This window comes from Mytilus galloprovincialis, chromosome 11 (assembly GCF_965363235.1).
Source record: "Mytilus galloprovincialis chromosome 11, xbMytGall1.hap1.1, whole genome shotgun sequence".
Lineage (NCBI taxonomy): Eukaryota > Metazoa > Mollusca > Bivalvia > Mytilida > Mytilidae > Mytilus > Mytilus galloprovincialis.
In genome coordinates, this window is record NC_134848.1 from 44,149,895 (window position 1) to 44,160,587 (window position 10,693).

General features: G+C 31.6%; 1 long non-coding RNA gene across 1 annotated transcript; it reads left to right on the forward strand.

Moving 5' to 3' along the window:
• The first annotated feature begins 967 nt into the window (after positions 1 to 967).
• Positions 968 to 3,361, forward strand: LOC143051170 (uncharacterized). The gene is made up of 2 exons (XR_012970627.1): positions 968 to 1,020; positions 2,051 to 3,361. It is a non-coding gene; the product is annotated as an uncharacterized LOC143051170 (long non-coding RNA).
• The last annotated feature ends 7,332 nt before the right edge of the window (positions 3,362 to 10,693 follow it).

The window sequence follows — 10,693 nt, forward strand, 5'->3', positions numbered from 1 at the left end:
GAAATGACTGATTTTCCAATGTGCATAACAAGAGGTCTCAAACAATCAGCAATATATGAATGATTCGATAGACCAGACGGAACAGCGGATATTTTTAAATGTCCAGCGATTATGTTACAGTTTTAAAAAATGACGTTTTAATGCTATTTTTTTAATGGTGTCCAGGACGTAGTCGCTTATTTTGTCCATTACACTACTCTAAGCATATTTTTTTTATATTTCCAGAATGTGAATTTGCTGTGCTTTGAAAAAAAGAAAAGAAATATATTGGACGTTTATGTTTGAAATTATGTTATGAACTAAGTGTCTTGTATTTTTGTTACGCTTTTGTTTTCTGGGGAGGGGGAACGACGTTGTAAATGGTTTAAGTAATTTGAAAACGTTACGTTTGTGGACTCAGCTTTGTGCAAGCTGTTTAAAAAAGGGACGAAAGATACCAGAGGGAGAGTCAAACTCATAGATAGAAAAAAAAAAAAACTGACAAAGACATGGTTAAAAAATAAAAGACAAACAGACAAATAATAGTACAGAAAACACAACGTAGAAAACTAAAGACTAAGCAACACTAATTGAACATATAAACATCATAACGTATCATATGCTTCAATATAGACAAATGATACATTCATCTCAATTTAATGGATGGAAGACTTTGACTGTATGTTTTAACTCAGAAGTTAGAATAATATTGGCTGAAACAAATCGTAAAATATAATTCTACAGAAATATTCATTGCATACTCTGCTTTAAGAAAACTTAGAATATAGATCAATAGACAAATCAAGTGAACATCCATTTATTACTTATCGCATATCAATAAGTTTAAAAGACTGTAGTTCATGCTGTGTATGGAGGCAATGCTTAATGTACATTAAACGATGGCCATTAGTGTGTGATAATATTGATCCATTTGACAGACAATAATTAAGGTGATAATTATTGATAATGTATTGGTATAAAAACAATTGTCCTCTACAATTATCCCACTGCCTGTCTCGGTTTCATAAATAGATGGATACGGTAAGATGGTTTATTAATTTTTATGTCTGTTTTTAATTAACTAATGTTTTACCTTATTTATCATTTTACATGCATTTATTATCAATGTCATTGAATTATTATTTCTTAGAACATTTTTCTTCTTCAAAAACTATGAAAAAATTACAATAATTGAATAGAATTTAAGAAAAAAATGAATTTTCAAAAATGTTATGAAAAAGGAAAGAAGTGGTAAGCCAGAAATATTTTCCTATCACTATATGAATAACTAGAGGATTTCGAATGTCTGAATAAAAAAAGGAAAGTAGCAAACATCCTTATTTTTATCATGGTTATTGATATTATATTTATTCTTATTATTATTATTTCTATTATTTGCGGTATGACTTCAAGCTGAGGTTATAAACTTTAAGCTCCTGTTAAGTCATATATTACATATGTAACCAAAGATTACGAACTTGATCTGTAGGTAGGGTTTTGAATGCCAAAGGTGAAACTATATCAAATCTATATTGCAGGATATGTTAAATGCTACACGAAACCTGTCAAACGACTACCTGTTCTCATCTCTTTATACATAATAAAGTATACCTAAAGAAGCTAAACCGTTTGAATATGAAGTAAATGATACACAGCGTTAACATGTTTCCTATTCTTATCTGAACTTTCATTTCGAAAATGATAACTGAAGGCGCCATTTAACTTCGTTGGCCAGAATTGCGCAACCGAAAAATGGTCTAATCGGGTTAGGGTTGCATGTCTTTTCACAGACTTTTTTGTGAAATAGAAGAAATATTTTTTACAGCAAAACAATATTATGTAATATCATAACAATATTGTGAAGTAGCAAATTTGAATTTGCTCTGTATGTTGGTCGTGTATAAATCAGGGTTAGTTTTAATATCTAATCAATTTGTATTTATTTTACTGGTCGTAGATCAGAAACATTTCATTATCATAGTCTGTCCGTAGTCTGTTTATATTTACCGCTGCGGTCTGCCAGTCTTCGTCAATAAGTTTTGATTTACATTTTTCTTTTCTTTTGTTTCAGGTTGCTAGCACAAGTGCTTTCCACACAGCTGTTGCTCAAAGAAAGTTAAAATTGATAAAGATCCTTCTAGAAGGTGGGTCAAATATCAACGTACAGGCATACGATGGAAAGACAGCTCTCATGATTGCCTTGTCTTTTTTCCGAGCGGACGAGCAGGTAGAAAACAACACTGAGGTAATACAATTACTTCTTAAACACGAAGCAGATCCTAACTTACAAGATCTTCAGGGTCGAACGGCACTGATGTATGCCCTGCGATATAAAGCAGCGGCGAAAGTCGTTCAAATGGTATTACAATTCGGTGGAGATCCTCATATACGGGACCGATATGACAAAAGTGCGTTTTGTTTTATCAAATCAAGTGATTGGTCTAAGTACATTACTATTTTGCGTCCATATTTCAAGCAAGACAAAAGATTACGAGGTAATTCAAAACAAGTTACTGTTTGTGATAGTAATGTAAATAGTATTGACAAAAAGAACCAACTAAAAGTTATGCAGACAAATATAAAGAACACACAAGAGGAAGAAATTGATGTGTGTATACCTACAATCACATTGAATCTGGTGTCTGAAAGAAAACATTCAAAGAAAAGCGATGTTTACTTGAAACGACGTTATTCTGCACAAGTTAACTTGTTGTCCTTTCTGACGCCTACATCTGACGAACCTGTTAATAGCAGAGATAATAAAAATATAAATTTATCTCAACTGGATGGAACTGATGCAGACTATCCTCGCAATTCAAATATAGATACAACAGACGTTCAATCACAGAATGCTGGTGTTGAAGTTATATCTAGCGACATGAAAAGCAGCACGTCATTCAATGGTGACTTGTATCGACGGTCAAACTCTTTATTTATAGAACATCGTAAGATTCCAGTATCAGTATTTGCTCGACGACAGTCGTGTCCAGAAGCAATCGCACGTCAATTGTATAGCAAAAATGCAGGACAGACAAGCCAGAGTCCAAGCGTAGAAAATATTTCAGAACATATGATATTTGACGACAGCAAAAGGAGGAATTCTGACATAGATATTTCAATTGTTGATAGAAACATTCTTACGCATTGCAATGTCAAGTATTTGCCTAAACTTCCACCCATTGAGAAGCGTTTAAACTGACATTGTAATTATATTGATTTAAATATTATCAAAACAAAATCAACACAACTTGTTAAATGTCAGTCGTAAATACGTCTACCAGTTAACATTATAATTGAGGTGCAAATACCTTTTAGAGAAAGATTATATTTCAAGTATACTGCTACGAACGTAAAACAAAATGATGTGTATGCGTATCCTCTATTTTTTGTTTTGATCAATTTTTACATGTCGTCGAGAAGGTTAAATGGTTTGCCCAGATGGGGGGGGGGGGGGAGGTTCCAGCTATATGTCTCCATTCAAATGCATTGATAGTCCAAAAAAAGGGGGGTTCCAACCCCCAGAACCCTCCCCTTGGATCCGCTACTGACCTCAATTAGTTCAGGACAAATACTGATTAAATTATAATCGAAGTGTACACAATATCGTCATGATGATCAATTCCCTCATTCCAAGAGTTATATTTCACATATAGGTGAATGCCAGCTATTTAAAAGTCCACTAGCAGTATATGCTAGACGTCAATTTAGTACCTAATATGCAGAAAAAAACCAGAGCCATGCATTAAAAAACATAAGGGACTAATGAACTTCGACGATAAAATTCAAATGTTGATTTTTCAATTAACTTGTGACTTAAATTCTACCTAAGCATGTTGTTGTAAAAGCGAGGCAATATCTAAACACGTTTGTAAAAAAATATATTTAAGCATTTGATCAATCAAATTGGAATAACAATCACTCGTGCTTTTGTTTAAATTGTAAAACACAGAATTTGAACTTTCAGCAGGGAACATGACGGTTACAAGTAGTGAGGCAGGATCAGATTAATTTTTCAGATCACAATCATCAAATATTATTATCTTCGGGTTTATTTTAGCGTTCGTTTTGCTCGGTCGTCAGTTTTATACCAGGTAGAATTAAGAGATAACTGTATTGTATTTGAAGCTTTAAGGACGTCCATCGGTAGTTTTACTGTCGCAAATTTAGTTTACCTGGCGACGCGGAGCGGAGACAGGTAAACGGGTATTTGCGACAGTAAAACTACCGATGGACGTCCGCAAAGCTTCAAATACAATACAGTTATCTCTATTCTAATGCAAAACAAGTTCATAATTAAATTTCAATCATTATGTCAGTGTAAAATCTTCATTAAAGAAAATTCCGCTAAAAGATGTTATCTTCTTTGGTCCCTACACTAGGTGACGTCATAGGTATGCTTCCGGCGTCAAACATAAACACCGGGCGTTTTCTGGCTTCTTTGCCGCTTCAGAATGTAATAAAATTTTATAAAAAGAAGATTGTTAGGCGCATCAAGTGAGTTTTTTGTTTCTTATTGCAGAAATAACATGTCAATACATTCCGAAATTCAAAATGTCGGCTTCCTTAGTTACAGACAAGGAGATAGAGAATTTTACGCTTGCTGTCATCCAATCAGAACAATTGTTACAACATAATTGCATTAGAATAATCGGTCCTGTGTTTGTCTTTTGACAGAAACCAATAAAAAGACATGTCAATGGTTGTTGATCTGATAGGCGACGTGCCTTTTAAATTGAACTTGACATCATACACGTTTTACACGTTTTACTACCATCAAACTAGGGATGGATATTTTTATTATTATTTAATGTTACATATGACCTAAGCCAGGCGACAAACAATGTTCTAGCAGGTTTACATTATTAAATTATTTAGCTTATCGGTTATCACCAGACTTTATACTTTTTATTGATACCCCGACGGTCGTAAATATGAAGAAGGTAAACTTTATTTTTCATGAACACTTAAATTCAAAGCGGCTTTCAATTACGCTGCTTAATCGGAAACTTGGTTTAGTCCTAAGATAAATTTTCTTCTAATTAAGCGAGTGTCTAACAAGTATTTTGGTTAGGTCAAACACCAGCTTTAATAATTTTCTACATAATGTGATGCTGGAACCAAGTCCGGATTTCGTCAGTTGTTGCTATTCATTTGATTTGCTTTAGTTTTTGATTTTATCATTTGGAAGAGAACTTTCTGATTGGGGATTTTTTTGGAGGGTATTTTCTGTTATATTTTTTTCTTTTAACTTGATTACACTCTATGATTTTTGTATGCTTTTACATTGCTTTGCGACTTATATGACTGTTAGGCAAAATTTGACAAGTGAAATCTGGAAAAAAAAAAAACACAACAAACAAAGAATGTCGTTTAACAGCAGAAAAGTTCATACATTAAACATTGTTTAAGACGGACTACAAAAGATTACATAAAATAATATAGTTTTTTTTTTAAATTGATTAGTATGAAATGAGAACTAGATCAAAATGTAAAAGTAATGAAATCACTAATGAAAAAAAAATGTAAAGAATAAAGCAGTGAACTTACACACGATTGAACAACATGTTTATCCGACTTTCTGTCACGATAAAATGATTAGCCATTTTTATTATTGTTTTCCCATATAAACACATGTTAAGTAAGGCTTAAACATATTTGTTTTAAAGAAATTAATAAATATTCATTCTGCATGTTCCTAATTTATTGTAGTCAATTGTGTCCATCTATGATTTTTATCAAAATATAAATTAAGTCTTGAATAAATGGCTTCGATCAAGAATGTATGAGAAATAATAAAGGAAACACAAATCTTACATTATAAAGCTTCCTTTATTTAAATAATCATGTGCACAGAGATGCGATGGATATTTGGTGATTTGGCAGTCGTAAAAACAAAAAAACAAAAAACAAAAAACAACCTGAAAGTGCCTTTTTTGCACAATTAATGACATTCCATTTATCAGTTGGTTTATCTTTGAAAAACAATAATATGCAATTACTGTCTTTTGATGAGGTAAGTATGCGGTTTTATTGACTTTTGAAAAACTGATATTCACTGCCGACGACCAAAGTGAATATCAGTTTTTCAAAAGTCAATTAAACCCCATATGTACCGAAACAAAAGACTGTAATTGTTTTATTCCATATTCGGAGAGAAGAAAATGTATTTAATGTCAAACATATACCAACGCAAATTTTACATGAAACATGTTACCATAACGTTGCATGTAAATGCGCATGACGTTTATCGCGGGGAATAACACTTTCTCAGGTGAGTATGCTTTTTTATTCAAAATCTAATTCATATAGAGAAACCTACTTAAATAACACCAATAGGGAATAACAAGTTGTATTTGAACCATCATATCGACGTCGTCTGACAGTACGAGAAAAAAAAGACAACATGCAAAACAAATGTTAAGATGTTTTCTATTGTAATACATTAAGGAACGAAACACATACAATGTATCAAAAATAAAATAAAACAATAATATGCTTATTTTAAACCCTTCAACTGATACTACTTGCTCATGCGAAACAAAAGTAGAATCATGTCATATAAATGTAACGCAGTTGTTCATTGTTATACATTTTGGTTGCATAAAAACATAAGATGTAATTCTTTGAAAAGCAATAACAAGCGAACCGTTTTAAGAGAGAGCCATCTATCTTGCACGTTAAAGACACACTTGTAGATTTTTGGACAAGAGCAGGTTAATGCCGCTACAAGGCATCACTCGCACCCGCAAAGTGGAAAGGGATTGATATAAGTTGCAAAACTTGTTTCCAAATCCACTATCAATAATCATGTTTAATATAATAACAATCTACATTAAGTGCTCGTCTACCTAAGAATCAGGCAGTGGTGAAAACATGACAAACAAAAACCCACTCAAGTTGACATTAATTTATGTTCAAATTGTATAATGGTGCACGAATATAACATTCGTTTCCTTTTCTTGTTCTAGTAATTCAAGATATAATTTGGTTAAAATGCACTAGAAAATAAAAATTAAGGGGAGCTAACTCCGTTATTTGCTATCATTCTAACCAAAAGTTATCTGGAGATTTCTCGAATTACCAGACACGCAGAAACAAAAGATCTGCCATTTCTAACTCAGGATAAGGGTAACTTCAAAAAAGGATGGTTAGGTCGGTGGGTTGTTTTCGGCCATGTTTTGAAATTTTTCTATTTTGCCTGATTCTTACAAAGACTGGCACTTAAAACCTAAAAGGCGAAGTCATCTGACAGCACGAAACAAAAGTAGAACCATGCCAAACAAATGTTGAACTGTTGTTAATTGCAATATATTTCTAATACATAACATAAATATAGTATATTATTCTGAAAGCAAACAAAATGAACAATTACAAGCAATATTAAAACCACAATAGTGACGTCGACTATGACCTGATTATGCGAAATAAACGACGAATTATGTAAAAAAAAAATAAGTGTTAATTGTTATATATTTTAGTTATATAAGAACATCGGATGTAATTCTTTGAACATCAATTACTACCTATATTCAAACCATTATAGTGACGTCACCTTAAATAAATTTAAGTAGTTGTTAATTGTTATAAATTTTGATTACATAAAACAGATCATGTAATTCTTTGAAAAGTTATTAAAAGCTATATTTAAACCATGAAAGTGACATTTGAAAAAGTAGAACCATGTCGAATGAATGTTTAAAAGTTTAAAAGATCAAGCATCATCAAATGTATTTTTATAGTAACAAACAACAAGCTAAATTTTAACCCTTATTTTTGTTTATTATACTTTGTTTCCCTAAATAATGATCTAGTATCTCAAATTCATTTTTGGAGCAGGCCATAATTACTCTTCTAAGATCAAATCCGTTTTTATTTGTATTAGTGTTGCTCAGTCTGTAGTTTTATATGTTGTGTTTTGCATAATGTCGTTCAACTTTTGGGTTGTTTTTGATCTATGCCATGGCAATATGAGTTTGTTCTTGAATCACGAGTTTGATAAGTACTTTGAAATTTTCTGCCTTCATTATTTCTAATTGTTCATAGATATAGGAAGATGTGGTGCGAGTGCCAATGAGATATCTCTCCATCCAAATAACAATTTATAAAAGTAAACCATTATAGGTCAATATACGGCCTTCAACATAGACCTTGTTAAATATTTCTTTACATTTATTTTAGGTCGAACATATAAAATTGACAACGCATGTAATATAAAATTAAACAGCAAGACTTTTACCATTATTCAGTTATCAGCGTTGTCAATACATAAAAAAAACATCAGAGAGATAACGAGGCTGCTTTCATAATTTGGAATATAACATCAGCTACTTTATTTAAAAATGACTGTACCAAGTCAGGAATGTGACAGATGTCCAGTAGATGTGTTTTACCATTTGATTAGGGACCTTCCGGTTTAAATTTTCTTTAGAGTTCAGTATTTTTGTGATTTCCTTTTTTTATCTACCTACGTGTACTATATCTTTTATAATTTACTTTTGTCATAGGAAGACAAATCTTATTACTATTTAATAACAAATCAAGCAGATACAAATTAATACTAATAACAGGTGGCAAGCAATGTTCTATTCCGACACGTATTTATGGCATATTCTTTTACATGTAAGGAAAGTACATAGGTTCAACGTATTGATTTCAGTGATCGCTAATTGTTCATAATGTATGTGAGCATAAAAAGTAATTTCATCTGTTAATTGTCATAACTGAATCTGAATATCTTTGAGAGATGAACATGATGAACACAGTGAGTGATTCTTAATACAATTAGTACAATTTGTCTATACATTATTAATTATTGTTAACTTCTGATGATTAAATTTGGTATACATATATATCTGTGAGAAAAAAAAACCAGAAGGTGCAATTTAATTTTATTCAAATGATTAAAACATATTTCACCATTTTTGAATGAAAAAAGAATGTAATATGTATTTTATCGCTATTATAGTTTTTTACAATTTTATTGATTTTAATTTGAAAACTTGAAAATTTTAATGACTTTAAGCTTGCGACGAAAATCATATATACTTTTTGTTTTATATGTTTTTTTCTTATTTTGTTTTATGAAAAACAATACCGAACCAGAACTTATGTTCCCGAACGCATATTCTTAAACAACAAAACACATGTTGCGCGTATGCAAATAAATTTCGCTCAGTTGTTATACAGAGTTATTTTGTCATTTTCCTGAACAGAGTTCACTGAATTAGTTCTTTTTTTTACTTTGTTGTTTGGGGATGTTTTGCTTCCTTTTCTTAATCAAAGTGATTTTTTAAAGTTTTATTTTTTTTATCATAGTAAAAAAAAACATGGAGTATTTGCAGTTATTAAAATTTAGTTTAAAAGCTAATTAAACATACTTAATGCATCGTGATGTCCGCGACAGAAATATCAATTAGTAAACTGCCAATGGATTTAATTTTTAGATGCTATAGTCACAGAAAAAGAAAATTCTTACCAATATAAAATATATATTGTCCATTGTTTTAAAAAAGATATGTGTATAATAAAAACCATTTTTACTTTGTGAATTGCAGTTAACACGATTGATATGTTCGGATTTATATGTTTTTATATTCATAATGGAAGTATAATAAAGGTTTTTATCCTTTATATTGGCATTGACATCCGATTAAGGTGGTACCTAACACTACAGGGAGATAACTCTGTAATATCAGCTAAACGTTTTAATAACGTTGCGTTGTGAAGGCAATATAAAGCTTCTCAATGATCAAAATTAGTGTTTGTGAAACTGCTATATAACCAGTCTAATTTTTCTGATAAAACGCTTGGTTCAAATTATTTTAATTTTTTATATTTTTGTAAAAGGGTCAAAGTAAATACTTTGTCAAAATTTTATGGAAATTAAACGAGCCAAATAATTTTAGTGAAAGTCTTGGGTACCACCTTAAATAGGCTATCTGCAATCATTTAACACAATACAGTACGAAAATGTTCACGAAAATCAAAATTGTAAGACAACTTTGAATTCTTGAAATTAGAGCGTATTTAAAGTTATCAAAGGTACCAGGCTAACAATTTAATACGGAAGAAGCGCATTTCGTCTACATAGGTCTCATCAGTGACGCTCAGATCAAAATAGTTATTTAAAATTGATTGTGTTTTTTTAATAAAGAAAATCAAACTGCTAAACTCACTTTATATATTTTTAGGCAATTGCATGTAATGCCCTTCATGCAGCAGTGGCTGAAAAGAAAATAAAACTGATTAAAATTCTTCTTCATGGAGGAACCGATGTCAACAGCCGAGCGTACGATGGAAAGACAGCTTTAATGATTGCATGTTGTCATACCCGAGAGGAGAAGCACGAGGGCGATGTTAATTTGATTATCAAGTTACTTCTTGAAAATAAAACAGATCCAAATTTGCAAGATCTCAAGGGTAGATCAGCACTGACGTACGCCTTGATGTATTTGGCACCAATAGCAACAGTAGAATTACTTTTAAAATATGGTGCAGATCCTTACATATGTGAAAAATATGACAAAAATGCATTCTGTTTTATTGAACAGAAGTATTTGTCTCAGTACATGACGCTCTTATGTCCTAACGCCAGTTCAAAGAGAAGAGTACTGCAAAGAGTCGCTTCGATCAAGATGCCCGATCATGCTGATAGTGACGAGCTTAACCCATTTCATGAATCTGACCATAAGGATACCAATACACATAATCCAAA